We start from the raw sequence: 16,077 nt of genomic DNA, 5'->3' as shown, positions 1-16,077 counted from the left end.
CACTCCTTACATTTTCCCCGACACACAAAAGTACTTACATTTTGAATGCGGAAAATAGTCTAATTCACGCGCTTATCAAGAGAACATCCCTGGTCATCCCTTCTGCCTTTGATCTGGCAGACTCACTAAACACAGGGGCTGCAGGTAGCCTAGTGGTTAGAGCATTGGGCCAGTAAACGAAAAAGTTGTTAGATCAAATCCCAGAGCTGTCAGTACAAAACTGTCGTTCTGCCCCTGAACAAGGCAGTTAACTCACTGTTCCTAGGCTGTCATTGTAAATAAGAATTCTTTCTTAACTGACTTGCCTAGTTAAACCCCCCCACAAATGCTTAGTTTGTGAATTATGTCTGTCTGTTGAAGTGTGCCCCTGGCTGTCTGTAAAAAAAAATAAAAAAATAGTGCTTTGTGGGTTGCTTAATATAAGAAATTTGAAATGATTTATACTTTTACTTTGAATTTTTGACACTTAAGGATATTTTAGCGATTACATTTACTTTTGATACTTAAGTATATTTAAAACCAAATACTTTTAGACTTTTACTCAAGTAGTAGTTTCATTAGTGACTTTCCTTTTTACTTGAGTCATTTTCTTTTAAGGTCTCTTTACTTCTACTCAAGTATGACAATTGGGTACTTTTTCCACCACTGCATTTAAACCCCTTAGAGATCAAAGTAAAGGTTAATGTCAAACTGACCTGAGATGGTGTAAAACAGTGGAAGATGCTGAGGGGAGGACGGCTCATAAAAATGGATACCATTCCACCTATTCTGCTCCAGCCATTACCACCAGCCCATCCTCCCCAATGAAGGTGCCACTAGCCTCCTGTGGTGTAAAAGTAATTTCTGATGATTCATTGTCTGTATGACATTTCTCAACCTATAAGACCAAACACCCTGATCTATATATTATATGGTGAGTTTATAGAGGTATGTTTTCGACCTATTTAAGTTTGCAGAGGATGCTTCACGGCCAGTTAGGCATAGCAGCTACAAGGACCAATACACTCATCAGAAGACTGAATCAAGATTCAACCACAGAGCACGAGAGATAGAGAGAGAGATAGAGAGAGAGAGAGAGAGAAGAGGGAGAGAGAGAGAGAGAAAAAGAGAGAGAGGGTGGAATGCTGCTCTTTACCGCCCTCCTGTGGCATCTCAGGACTTTGTAATGTGGCTACTCAGAGTACAAGGTAGGCCTAGAATGAAGGTGGAAAGTTAATAGTTCGATTAAAGCATAGAATTAGCATTAGTCATTATATTTCTGTGGTTAAAAGTAGGGGGGTGGAAGTAGCATCTTCGGCGGGGTAACCTCTACATTCAGCGCCAGGTATACCTTCTCAGATTGCCAGATCTTTGTTGTTTCTAGAGTAAAGTCTGGGGATAAATATTGAGCAAAATTAACAGTCTTATATCAACTTCTCTATGTCACTTGTGAACATTTTAGTGCTTTATGCCGTAAACAGATAAAAAACATTTTTTTACCTCATAGTTGTATGTTTGGGTTGAACGTCTAAACTTCTTGACGAGCGGTATTTCTAATCACGAAGGAATGATCATAAATTAACAGAAAAACGGCTGACCTTGTGGTTTCTGGTTTGGTTGATATTTTTCTTTCAAATTGAATCTAGATTCCTAGAGTGCCCGTTTTTCACACAGAGATCTGAAATGAGGAGGAGGATGATGATGGTGGTGGTGGTGATGATGATGATGATGATGACGGTGAGGATGAAGGCTAGTCTCCCTCCCCAGTTATCCCTTTATTTTTCTAATCGGAACTGTGACAACCTCTCTAAAAGCAGAATCGTATTTCTTCATTAATGAGTATTACAAATGGAGTGATATCCCCAGAACGCCACAGAACTGATCTCTGTCTATCAGGGTTATATTTAGTAGATGAGCCACGGAACTGTCTCTCTCTCGGCTAACTCCCTCAGGGCGCACATACTAAGGGTGCATCCCAAATTGCACCCACCCTATTCCTTAAATAGTGCACTACCCATAGGGTTCTAGTCAAAAGCGGTGCACTATAAACGGTATAGGGTGCCATTTGGGACACACCTACGATTCTGCTTGGCAACCAACAGCCAATCACTGTGACTGCACCCTCTTTTAATTTTCGTTCACCCACACGGCAACACTCTGTTCCGAGCTGTGATATACTGTATCTGTGAATTACAAAAGAAGAGATTGGAGGCATGTTGGGACCTGCTTTGGGATGGGCTGTGGGGCTGAGACAGGATTCTAGAATACGCCTTTAGAAATGCTCTCAGAATTCTACCTCAGAATGTTTCAAAACCCACTTGTCTATCTGTCTCTCAGAGTGGAATATTGGTTTCGGGAAACTTCTAGAACTTACTTTGACAAAACGGTTTGTGGAATTCTAACTCACAGAAATATATTCCACAGAAGTGCACACGCAGACAGAATAATATTCTGCAACATGCTTGTGTAAAACCTGGAGGGTTGAATTCCAGCTGTGTGAATTCCAGAACACACATTTCTAGACTCTCTCTGTTGAGCTGACAACCACCCACTGTTTCTGTAAGGCAATGTTTACCTTTTAGTGTTTCAGTGTTTCAGATCAAGTCATCAAAACCAACCACCTCTCCAACTGACCACTATGCTATGTCCAGTGTGTGTGTGTGTGTGTTTGTGTGTTGAGTGCTTCCACATGTGTGCTCTGGCTGAGGTTGGAGGGGGTGGACAGATGCTCAGGGCCCAGGGAGTCAGAACAGCAGGACCAGCTGGCCCCACTTAACATAAGACAGACCCACACACACACACACACACACACACACACACACACACACACACACACACACACACACACACACACACACACACACACACACACACACACACACACACACACACGCTCGACATACACACACACTGGACGGACATACACACACATTGGACACACATGCACACATGCACGCACACACTCGCGCCCACACACACACACACTAATGGGCTACTTATTCACTGTGTTAAACATTAGAGGTTAAACAAAGGTTAATGGGGGCAAGGGTGTAAAGTGAATGAGTTAAATCATAGAGAGACGTTTGAGAGCTGAGGCTAAAGAAAACTGCCGTAAAAATATATTGAGAAGGCAAAGTAGTTACCGTATTCTATATTTTACTGACCTTATTCCCTGAGAAAGGGGGAAATGAATGCTCTCGTTTGAGAGAAAAGAGAAATGACTCTCGTCTTCCTAATCTGTAAACCGCCGATAGAGAGGGACACACACACACACACACCCCCACACACACCAGGATTGACCAGTACATGTTTACCTCTCCCCCCAGAGTGTGTTTAGATTAGAACCCACCTGCAACACTCTAAAGTAGAACATTCTAACATTCCAGGTCACAGCGTTTCATATCAGTGCTGGACAGGGAAGCCAAAGCCGCGACCTAAGTTTGACAGTGTGTGCAGGCTGAAATGTGTGTGTTTAGACAGAGAGGACAGATACAGATTGAGTTGTATTGGGTTGCAACGTTTCCTCTTTGGAGGATTTCCGGATTTCCTGCCTTTGGGGAATCTTCCAAATGGGATTTTTGGAAAACCTGTGAATTCCGGGAAAGTTGTGGAATTTTGTAACCCTTTTTTCGCAACCCTAGACAAAGGACAGATACAGAGTTGTAAAATCAGGTTGATTTACAGTCAGGTTTTCTGTAGTCCAGCAGCCCAGGTTGTGGGATTTTATTTGATGAATCCCAAAGTTCTTACTAATGCTTTTGACCTGGCATAGTTCTGTTGGGCCGTTCTGTGTGTGTGTGTCTGTGTGTGTGTGTGTGTGTGTGTGTGTGTGTGTGTGTGTGTGTGTGTGTGTGTGTGTGTGTGTGTGTGTGTGTGTGTGTGTGTGTGTGTGTGTGTGTGTGTGTGTGTGTGTGTGTGTGTGTGTGTGTGTGTGTGTGTGTGTGTGTGTGTGTGAGCGCGCAGGTGCGTGCGTGTCCCACCCCAGTCTCCCTCATGGTGTCTTGTGAGCCAGGTTTTTCCACGGTTACCATTAGTAGCTTTTCCATGTGTTCTCTTTGTCATATGACTGACTGTATAACTAACTGTCCTAAAAACACAGTTCACGCAGGAACGTGTGTGTGCGTGTGCATTCGCGCGTGTGTGCGTGTAAGAACTTAAACTTGTACATTTCCAACCCTGGATTGACCAATTGGATTACTAGACTAAATCCTTAAAACCTCTAGCTATGAATAACATTTTACAGAGATTTGCCTAGAGGCTGATCTATTTGTGTTTTCTTAAGAGATATCCACAAGCACAGATCTAGGATCAGCTTACTCTCCATCAATCCTAACCATAACTATTATAGAAAAAGAAAAAACAAACTGATCCTAGATCAGCATGTAGCTGAACTTTATTCTAGCAGCAACCATGGATGTGGTCTGGGAGAGATTTAGTACCTGTAACAGTCTACTGTTCTTGGCATGTTTTCAGTTATCTCTCATCTTATTTTTTAATTGGCTGAGAGCAGTGGTCGTTGTTGGTCATGGAAAGAAAAAACAATCCCTGGAAAAGAAGACAGAGCATTCCCGAGGAATAATCTAGAGAATTCCTGGACATTTTATTGGGATTCCAGGATGTTTAAAAAAATATATACATATATATTTTTTATTTCACCTTTATTTAACCAGGTAGGCCAGTTGAGAACAAGTTCTCATTTACAACTATGACCTGGCCAAGTTAAATCAAAGCAGTGCGACACAAACAACAACACAGAGTTACACATGGGATAAACAAACAAGTCAATAACACAATAGGGGAAAAGTCTGTATACAGTGTGTGCAAATGAGGTAAGATGAGGGAGGTAAGGCAATAAATAGGCCATAGTGGCGAAATCATTACAATTGAGCAATTAAACACCAGAGTGATAGATGTGCAGAAGATGAATGTGAAGTAGAGATACTGGGGTGCAAAGGAGAAAGAAAAAAACACATTATGTCAATGTGGTGAGGTGTGCGTGCGTACGTGTGTGTGTGTGTACGTGTGTGTGTGTGTGTGTGTGTGTGTGTGTGTGTGTGTGTGTGTGTGTGTGTGTGTGTGTGTGTGTGTGTGTGTGTGTGTGTGTGTTTAGTGGCAGGGGTTTCCTCCTAGTCTTTTGGTCATTTCACTTCAAACAACACCAAGTGGCACCCTATTCCCCACATAGTGCACTACTTTTGATCACGGCCCGAAGGGCTCTGGTCAAAATGAGTGCACTATGTAGGCAATAGAGGGTGCCACTTGGGACGCCCGCAGAGAATTCTCAAGGAAAATATTACGTTTGAACTTCCTTGTCTTGGTAGAACCTTGTAACAGTAAACATCAAGCAGTGATGAAAGCACTGAAATCCTCCAAAGTTCGGAAAATGCCAACTCAGTCTAAATTACAATATGTGTTATGCACTGGCAAGCACTGGCGCATGTGCAGGCACTCTCTCATTTGCACACACACACACCGTGACATTCTGGTTACGGGCGGGGTAGGTACCCCTCCGATTCTGTAGAAGAGTGGTGTCATTGTGCAGTACATGCTGACTGTGTGTGTGTGTACGCCTGTGTGTGTTTCGTATGTGTCTGTGACTGTGTGTTTGTGCGTGTGTGTGTGTGAGTGTGCGTTTATCAGGGCAGGGCCGGGTAAAGATGTGTAATCATCAGTCAGTCTTTGATGAGTGGGGGAATTCCAGTCTCGTCTCGCTAATTCCCACTGTGCATTTCTTCCGCTCCTCTCCCCTTTCGCACTCCTCCTCACCCCTCTCCACCACCTCTGTCCTTTATGCTCCAACTTCAGTCTATGTAGCCAAGTTACGCTAGCTCTATGTATAGAACTAGCATTTCTATGTACCTGGCAGTATACTCTCAAACTCTCTGTTTGTGTACAGTTGTACATCTCCATGTCAAAAGTGTTACCAATATTTCCATTTAGTTTCCAAGCCCTTTGGGGAAGATATTTTATGGAACATGCATGGATTCTATCAAGATTCTAACTGATGAGAAGAATGTTCTAACGTTCTAAGAATTCCCTCCTGACAGGCCGAAGAACTTTCTAGAAGAGAGAAAGAGAGAATATGAGAGTGGGGGGGGGAGAAAGTGTAGTGGGGGGGGGAGAAAGAGGGAGAGTGAGTGCGAGAAATAAGGTGAATTCGTAAGGGAGAAAGGGGAGGGGGACACATTGCTAGAGCTCACTGACCCCCCCTGACTGGATTACATGCCCCAGTGGTGCAGTGTGAGGGGGAGGGGGGCGATGGCTAGAGGGCTGGGCGTGGGAGAGACAGACAGCATTGAACTGAAGCAGACCAGATACTAATCAGGGATCCAGAGCTTGTAAAAACACCCCCGAAAACAAACGGACGCATACGCACACACTCGCTCGTCTAGGGAGGTGCAGAGGGTGTGTGTGTTTGCATACTCGCAGCGGCTGCCAGTTCTGCCAAGCCCTTAGATGCCCTCTGACTGCCCCCCCCTCCCCACACACCCCGTCTCCTGATATGACCCCAAAGGGGCAGGGTAGGGTGGCAGTGAAGGCCCAACATGGACCTTTAGGCCTTGAGGTGGGCTATGAGTTCGTTTTTTAGAAATCACAAACATTTGTGATCTACACAGGCAACCTTGCCTTGACCCTCTTCTTGTGTCTCTTCATGTTAATGCTGGTCCTCATTCAACCCGTCCCTTACACGTTCTCACTCTCAAATCGAATCAAAGTTTATCGGTCACGTACACAGATTTGCAGATGTTATCGCAGGTGCAGCGAAATGCTTGTATTTCCAGCTCCAACAGTGCAGTTATACCTAGCAATAAATACAAAAATATACACTTAATACACTTTTAAAAATAAAAGTTACTAGAACACAATATATACATATAAAGTGGGTAAAACAGTATGCAAACATGATTAAAGTGACCAGTGTTCCATGACTCGATGTACATAGGGCAACAGTCTCTAAGGTGCAGGGTAGAGTACTGGGTGGTAGCCGGCGAGTAACAGACTAAAGTTCAGGGCGTGGAACTGGGCGGAGGCCAGCTAGTGGTGACTGTATAACAGTCTGATGGCCTGGAGATAGAAGCTGTTTTTCAATCTCTCGGTCCCAGCTTTAATTCACCTGCTGTATACTGTCTCCGCCTTCTAGATGGTAGCGGGGTTAACAGGCCGTGGCTCGAAGTGGCTGAGGTACTTGAAGATCTTCTTGACCTTCCTGTGACCCCGGTTGCTGTAGATGTCCTGGAGGGCAGGCAGTGTGCCCCCGGTGATGCCCTCTGGAGAGCCCAGCGGTTGCGGACAGTGCAATTTGCTGTACCAGCCTGACAGGATGCTCTCAATGGGGCCAAGCTGAATTTCTTCAGCCTCCTGAGGCTGTCGTCAGTGATGTGCACGCCGAGGAACTTAAAGCTTTCCATCCACTCCGCTGCAGCCCCGTTGATGTGGCTAGGGGTCGTGCTCTCTCTCTCTCTGCTGTCTCCTGTAGTCCACGATCAGCTCCTTGGTTTTGTTGACGTTGAGGGAGAGGTTATTTTCCTGGCACCACTCCGTCAGGGCTCTCACCTCCTCCCTGTGGTCTCAGCGTGGCGGAGGGGAAGCAAGTTGGGACAACAGACTGGGATATGGAGAAATGTAATATGTCCATCAACACTCCAGCCAGCTGCTCTGCACATGCTTTGAGGACATGACTTGGGATGCCGTCTGGGCCGGCAGCCTTGCGGGGGTTAACACGTTTCAATGACTTACTCACGTTGGCCACGGAGAACGAGAGCCCACAGTCCTCGTAGACGTCGGGGGCCCGCGTCGGCAGCTCGATGTTGTGTGTCTATCTCTCTCTTTATCTCTCTCTCTCTCTCTCTCTATCTCTCTCTTTCTCTCTCTCTCTCTCTTTCTCTCTCTCTCTTATTTCACCCTCCCTGTTATTGCTCTTACAGACATGTGTTATATCATTACTGGGAAACCATTTAACAGTCGGTTAGTGTTTGAGCTCTGGCCAAGCCCCGATGGTTCTTTATAACTACCCCCAATTAGACAACGCCGCAGGGGGGAACAGAGAGAGAGAGGGTGGGGAGACAGAAAGACTGAGAGAATCAAAGAGAGTGAGAGAGAAAATGGATAGAGGAAGTCTGAGGTCAGAATATAATTGAATATGATATGAAAGTGACATGTTCCTACTTCCAGGTTGTCACCAATAATTTCTTGACTAGGCTTCAAGATTATATTATCAAATTCACCAAAACTAGGTCATTTAAGATACACTTTATATTTAACATTTTACTGTTATTTGTGTATTGATTTGCCCTTTTTTCTCCCCAATTTCGTGATATCCAATTGGTAGTTACAGTTTTGTCTCATCGCTGCAACTCCCATACGGACTCGGGAGAGGCGAAGGTCGAGAGCCATGCGTCCTCCGAAACACAACCCCGCCAAGCCGCACTGCTTCTTGACACACTGCTTGCTTAACCCGGAAGCTAGCCGCACCAGGAAACACCATGCAGCTGGCAACCGTGTCAGCGTGCACTGCGCCTGGCCCGCCACAGGAGTCGCTAGAGCGCGATGGGACAAGGATATCCTGGCTGGCCAAACCCTCCCCTAACAACGCTGGGTCAATTATGCACCTCCTCATGGTTCTCCCGGTCGCGACCGGCTGCGACACAGCCCGGGATCGAACCCGGGTCTATAGCGATGCCTCTAACACCCCGATGCAGTGCCTTAGACAGCTGCGCTACTCGGGAGGCCCCCCCCAAAATATTTGACGCTTAAGAAGTAAGGCACACTGACAAATTCTAATGAAACGGTTGTCGCTTTTCGGGCTTTGTGCGTCTTCTTGGCCGTCAAATACGCTGAAAAGTAAATTCACTCGGAAACACGTATAGGTGTACATTTTAATATACAGGTAACTGCCAAAATAAAGGAAACACTTTATGAGGGGTAAATAAGTAAATGAGGGATACAAAGTATACTGAAAGCAGGTGCTTCCACACAGGTGTGGTTCCTGAGTTAATTAAGCAATTAGACTCCCATCATGCTTAGAGTCATGTAAAAAAAAAAATGCTCAGTTGCCCATTATATTGGTACCATGGCTAGAAGAAGAGATCTCAGTGACTTTGAAAGAGGGGTCTCAAAGGGGCATAAAGGAGTTTAAAGTGTGTGTGTGTGTGTGTGTGTGTGTGTGTGTGTGTGTGTGTGTGTGTGTGTGTGTGTGTGTGTGTGTGTGTGTGTGTGTGTGTGTGTGTGTGTGTGTGTGTGTGTGTGTCACCAGATCTCAACCCAATTGAACACTTATGGGAGATTCTGGAGCGGTGCCTGAGACAGCATTTTCCGCCACCGCAGTTTGGAATTTCTTGTGGAAGAAGGGTGTCGCATCCCTCCAATCGAATTCCAGACACATCAAATGATATTTGTCACATGCACTGAATACAACTTGTGTAGACCTTACCGTGAAATGCTTCCTTAAGAGCCCTTAGCCAACGACGCAGAGTTTTTAAAAAAGTAAGTAAAACAAATTTGCTAAATAAACTAAAGGAAAAATAGTACCACAATAAAATAATAATAACGAGGCTATATACAAAGGGTACCGGTAGTTAATGTGGAGGGGTACAGGTTAGTCGAGGTAATTGAGGTAATATGTACATGTAGGTAGGGGTAAAGTGACTATGCATAGATAAGACTTGTAGAATTTATGTCAAGGTGCATCGAAGCTGTTCTGGTGGCTCGTCGTGGCATAACGCCCTTTTAAGACACTTAATGTTGGTGTTTCCTTCATTTTGGAAACATCTTATATGACCGCATTTTCATGACTTTGACGATGGAAATGTGAGGTTCATTCTTATCCTACAAAACGAGGGTCCAGGAAGTGTCACTTTCATACCGTATAGAACTTGGCTTTTTACTTTAACATTATTGTTACTTGATTCATAGTTTTGCTATAGAATCCAGAGTGAAAGTATGTTGTCAGGGAAATGTTGTGAACATGACGCCTCACACACGACGAGGTCGAAGAGGCCAGATGGTATAACATTGTAGCTACATTACAGCATTACAGCTCAGACCCGGTGTTATGAGTTAGTCTGTTGGCTCAGAACTTTCTGTGACTTCCTATCCGCTTCTTCCTTTCCCTCTCCTTCTGACAACCTGATACACTTGACATTTACATCAGTGACATTCTATGACAGTCACTCAGGGGATAGTAACACACACACACACACACACACGGTGCAGTTTCTCAAGAGATAAATCAGATCAAGCCCGAACTGTGCGATGTAGTACGCCGTTGTAGTTTCCAACAGGCCAATATTCTACACAGTTTATCGCAGAAAACGTGGTAATTAACTACAATGACCATAATCCATTGCGTGCTTACTTTTCCGGTCTGCGTGTTTCTTTGACGCCTGCTACATTAGGTTAGTGCGGGGCAGACATGGAGAGAAGAGACAGGAGAATGTGAGATCGAGAGGGATAGAGAGCAGTTGCTTGGCGAGGTATCTCTACCTGAAAATACATGATCTAAGTTGGAATTGATATTCAGCATAGTTGGTATTCAGTCATAATAGTATGCCGTATTTAATTTACACAACAATTCAAATATTTTATTTAAAGTAAAGTCATGTGAATAAATGATGGTTAATAAGTGATAATCAGTAATGGGAATTCACTACCATCATGGGACATGTTTTATTCTGTGTTGTTACCGCATTTAACCCACATAATGCTGTCACGTTCCTGACCTATTTTTATGTTATTTTGATTATTGTTTAGTTGGTCAGGGCGTGAGTTGGGGTGGGCATTGTATGTTGTGTGTGTTTTGGTTAGTCTATGGGTGTTGTATGTGTATGGGATAGAGTTTGTTAGGTTGTCTAGTTATGTCTATGGCTGCCTAGATTGGGTCTCAATCAGAGACAGCTGTCATTCATTTGTCTCTGATTGGGAGCCATATTTAAGGTAGCCATAGGCAGTAGGCTTTTGTGGGTAGTTGTCTTGTTTAACGTTTGTTGCTTGTCTGGGCACTTGCGTTATTTAGCTTCACGATCATTTGTTGTTTTGTTTGTTTGTAATAGTGTTTTCGTTTCATGTTCATCTTCGTTCGTTTAATTAAAAGAAGATGGCTTATTTTCCTCATGCTGCGTTTTGGTCCGTCTCTCCTCCACACGATCGTGACAGAACTACCCACCACAACAGGACCAAGCGGATTGAGGAAGGAGAAAAGGAACTAAAACAATGGAGAGAAGAGGAATGGAGTTGGGAGCAAATTTTCAATGGAGAAGGACCCTGGGCTAAGGTTGGTGTGAATCGCCGCTTGCGGGAGGAGAAGAAGGCAGCCACAGCCCAGGAGCGCTGGTATGAGGAGGCAGCACGTAAGAGAGGCTGGAAGCCCGAGAGGCTCACCCAAAAATTTCTTGGGGGGGGGCTAAAGGGGAGTGTGGCGAAGCCGGGTTGGATACCTGAGCCAACTCCCCGGGCTTACCGTGGAGTAAGAGGGCGTCGTACTGGTCAGACACCGTGTTATGCGGTAAAGCGCACGGTGTCCCCAGTACGCGTGCTTAGCCCAGTGCGGGCTATTCCACCTTGCCGCACTGGGAGGGCTAGGTTGGGCATCGAGCCGGATGCCATGAAGCCGGCCCAACGTATCTGGCCTCCAGTACGTCTCCTCGGGCCGGTGTACATGGCACCAGCCTTACAGGTGGTGTCCCCGGTTCGCCTGCATAGCCCAGTGCGGGCTATTCCACCTCGCCGCACTGGCAGGGCTACGGGGACCATTCAACCTGGTAAGGTTGGGGAGGCTCGGTGCTCAAGAGCACGTGTCCTCCTTCACGGTCCGGTATATCCGGCGCCACCTTCCCACCCCAGTCCAGTACCACCAGTGCCTACACCACGCACCAGGCTTCCAGTGCATCTCCAGAGCCCTGTTCCTCTTCCACGCACTCTCCCTATGGTGCGTGTCTCCAGCCCAGTGCCTCCAGTTCCGGCACCATGCACCAAGCCTCCTGTGCGTCTCCAGAGCCCTGGACGCACTGTTCCTTCTCCCCGCACTCGACCTGAGGTGCGTGTCCTTAGCCCGGTACCTCCAGTTCCGGTACCACGCACCAGGCCTACAGTGCGTCTCAGCCGGCCAGAGTCTGCCGTCTGCCCAGCGGCGTCTGAACTGCCCGTCTGCCCAGCGGCGCCGGAACTGCCCGTCTGCCCAGCGGCGCCTGAACTGCCCGTCTGCCCAGCGGCGCCTGAACTGCCCGTCTGCCCAGCGGCGCCTGAACTGCCCGTCTGCCCAGCGGCGTCTGAACTGCCCGTCTGCCCTACGCCGTCTGAACTGTCCGTCTGCCATGAGCCTGCAAAGCCGCCCGTCTGCCATGAGCCTGCAAAGCCGCCCGTCTGCCATGAGCCTACAGAGCCGTCCGCCAGACAGGAGCCGCTAGAGCCGTCCGCCAGACAGGAGCCGCTAGAGCCTTCCTCCAGACCGGATCAGCCAGAGCCTTCCGCCAGACCGGATCAGCCAGAGCCTTCCGCCAGACCGGATCAGCCAGAGCCTTCCGCGAGCCATGACCAGCCAGAGCCTTCCGCGAGCCATGACCAGCCAGAGCCGTCAGCGAGCCATGACCAGCCAGAGCCGTCAGCGAGCCATGACCAGCCAGAGCCGTCAGCGAGCCATGACCAGCCAGAGCCGTCAGCCAGCCATGACCAGCCAGAGCCGTCAGCCAGCCATGACCAGCCAGAGCCGTCAGCCAGCCATGACCAGCCAGAGCCGTCAGCCAGCCATGACCAGCCAGAGCCGTCAGCCAGCCATGACCAGCCAGAGCCGTCAGCCAGCCATGACCAGCCAGAGCCAGCCAGCCAGGATCCGCCAGCCAGCCAGGATCTGCCGTCCCTCAGCCCGGAGCTGCCGTCCCTCAGCCCGGAGCTGCCGTCCCTCAGCCCGGAGCTGCCGTCCCTCAGCCCGGAGCTGCCGTCCCTCATCCCGGTGTTGCCCCTTATCCCGGTGCTGCCCCTTATCCCGATGCTGCCCCTTCAGTTAGGTGGGTTTAGTTGGAGGGTGGTCATTGGGGGGGGGATACGGAAGCGGGGAGTGACTATGGTGGTGTGGGGACAGCGTCCAGAGCCGGAGCCACCACCGTGGACAGATGCCCACCCAGACCCTCCCCTAGACTTTTGGTGGTGCGTTCGGAGTACGCACCTTGAGGGGGGGGTTATGTCACGTTCCTGACCTATTTTTATGTTATTTTGATTATTGTTTAGTTGGTCAGGGCGTGAGTTGGGGTGGGCATTGTATGTTGTGTGTGTTTTGGTTAGTCTATGGGTGTTGTATGTGTATGGGATAGAGTTTGTTAGGTTGTCTAGTTATGTCTATGGCTGCCTAGATTGGGTCTCAATCAGAGACAGCTGTCATTCATTTGTCTCTGATTGGGAGCCATATTTAAGGTAGCCATAGGCAGTAGGCTTTTGTGGGTAGTTGTCTTGTTTAACGTTTGTTGCTTGTCTGGGCACTTGCGTTATTTAGCTTCACGATCATTTGTTGTTTTGTTTGTTTGTAATAGTGTTTTCGTTTCATGTTCATCTTCGTTCGTTTAATTAAAAGAAGATGGCTTATTTTCCTCATGCTGCGTTTTGGTCCGTCTCTCCTCCACACGATCGTGACAAATGCATTTAATAATTGAAACCGAAATCGAAAACCGTGATTATTTTTTAACGATGGAACTGAAACCGAACCGTCCTCAAAAAGCACTAATTGCTCAGCACTAGTGACGACAAACACACACACACACACACACACACACACACCACACACACACACACACCGAGAGTTGACCTGTTTGGCTCTATCACGCACAGCTAGAGGCAAAACGAGAGATAAGAGAGAGAGGCGAGGCAAAGAGCTGTAACCGAGGGAGTGATGGATGGAGGGAGACGAATGGTCTGACAGACAGAGGCTGGAGGGAGACGGATAGATACAGAGGGAACGAGGGAAGAGAGGGAGGAGAGTGGCATCCTAGCTGTTGATTAACTGTTCCCATGTGTGTTGACACAGTGCCAGGCAGGTACTGGACTGCTCTGCCCTGCATGTATGCCAGGCAGGAGATGAAACAAACAGGACGCTGGGCAGGAATGTCAAGCGTTATCTAGACTGACAGAGCCGACCAGTGCCCAGAGACACTCTAGGTCCGGACCAAGGTGTCTAACCCAGACCATAGCCAGACCCAGATGAAGGTAACTGGTAACCCAGGAAAGAGTACCAAAACAAGCTTAAACTAGGGTGAGGGGTTCCCTGATGGTAGAGGTTAGGTCTCGAGACTTACAGTACTGTTGAGATAAAGGATATGCTATGTCTGTAAGGGCCTTCCCTTCTTTCCCTATTGTCCACGGCTCACTGGCTACCCAGGCTAGAGATGTAGGCCTACTCTTATTTAGAATATGTACAGAGAGAGAGATGAATGCTAGGCCCAGGCTTCTATAAGGGACATTGTATTTGTCACGTGCGCCGAATACAACAACTGTAGACTTTACCACAAAGTGCTTACTTCCCAACAATACAGTTAAAAATTATGAAAATGTCCAAATAGATAAAAAAAAAAAAATAGTAATACAATATAATAACACAATAAAATAACAGTACCGAGTCAGTGTTCTGGGGTACGAGCTAGTTGGGGTGATTGATTGAGGTACTATGTACAGTACATGTAGGTTTGGTTAGGTGACTGATTGAAGTACTATGTACAGTACATGTAGGTTTGGTCAGGTGACTGATTGAAGTACTATGTACATGTAGGTTTGGTCAGGTGACCGATTGAAGTACTATGTAGGTAGGGGTGAAAAGCAGAAAGTCCAGGTAGCCATTTGATTAACTGTTCAGCAGTCTTATGGCTTTGGGGTAGAAGCTGTTCAGTAAATGTTTGATCGCAGACTTGGTGCTTCGGTACCGCTTGCCGTGCGGTAGCAACCACTTGGGTGGTTGGAGTCTTTGACAATTTTTAGGGCCTTCCTCTGACACCGTCTGATATAGAGGTCCTGGGTGACTGGGAGCTCGGCCCCAGTGATGTACTGGGCTGTATGCACTACCCTCTGTAGCGCCTTGCGGTCAGATGCCGAGCAGTTGCCATACCAAGCGGTGATGCAGCCAGTCAAGATGCTCTCAATGGTGCAGCTGTATAACTTTTTGAGGATCTGAAGACCCATGCCAAATCTTTTCAGCCTCCTGAGGGGGAAGAGGAGCTGTCGTTCCCTCTTCACGACTGTGTTGGTGTGTTTGGACCATGATAGGTCCTTAGTGATGTGGACACCGAGGAACTTGAAGCTCTCGTCCGTCTCCACTACACCGTCTCGACGTGGATGGGGGCGTGCTCGGCCCTCCGTTTCCTGTAGTACACAATCAGCTCCTTTGTCTTGCTGACGTTGAGGGAGAGGTTGCTGTCCTGGCACCGCACTGACAGGTCTCATCGTCGTCAGTGATTTCCCTAGCACCATCGTGTCGTCGGCAAACTTAATGACGGCGTTGGAGTCGTACGTGGCCACGCAGTCGTGGGTAAACAGGGATTAAAGGAAGGGACTCAGCACACATCCCTGTAGCCCCCGTGTTGAGGGTCAGCGTGGCGGATGTGTTTTTGCCTACCCTCACCTTCTGGGGGCGACCCGTCAAAAAGTCCAGTATCCAATTGCAGAGGGAGGTGTTTATTCCCAGGGTTCTTAGTTTTGTGATGAGCTTGGTGGCCACTATGGTGTTGGACTTTGAGCTGTAGTCAATGAACAGCATTTTCACGTAGGTGTTCCTTTTGTCCAGGTGGGAAAGGGCAGTGTGAAGTGCAATAGAGATTGCGTCATCTGTGGATCTGTTGGGGCGGAATGCTAATTGGAGTGGGTCCAGGGTGTCTGGGAGGATGGTGCTGATGTGAGCCACGACCAGCCTTTCAAATCCTTTCATGGCTACAGATGTGAGTGCTACGGGGCAATAGTCACTTAGACAGGTTACCGTGGCATTGTTGGGCACAGGGACTATGGTGGTCTGCTTGAACGATATGGGTATTACAGACTGGGTCAGGTTGAAAATGTCAGTGAAGAACCTTGCCATCTGAGTACACGTCCAGTTAATCTGTCTGGCCCTGTGGCCTTGTGAATGTTAACCTG

General features: G+C 47.4%; 1 protein-coding gene across 1 annotated transcript in view; it reads left to right on the top strand.

Annotated features, from left to right (window-relative positions):
* col4a5 (collagen, type IV, alpha 5 (Alport syndrome)) overlaps nucleotides 1-16,077 on the top strand; it is a 90,177-nt gene that overhangs the window by 21,116 nt on the left and 52,984 nt on the right. The window lies entirely within an intron of this gene.

The sequence above is a fragment of the Salvelinus alpinus genome, chromosome 11 (genome assembly GCF_045679555.1).
Source record: "Salvelinus alpinus chromosome 11, SLU_Salpinus.1, whole genome shotgun sequence".
NCBI lineage: Eukaryota > Metazoa > Chordata > Actinopteri > Salmoniformes > Salmonidae > Salvelinus > Salvelinus alpinus.
The sequence above is the reverse complement of the archived record's forward strand: the minus strand, read 5'-3'. Positions and strand labels throughout refer to the sequence as shown.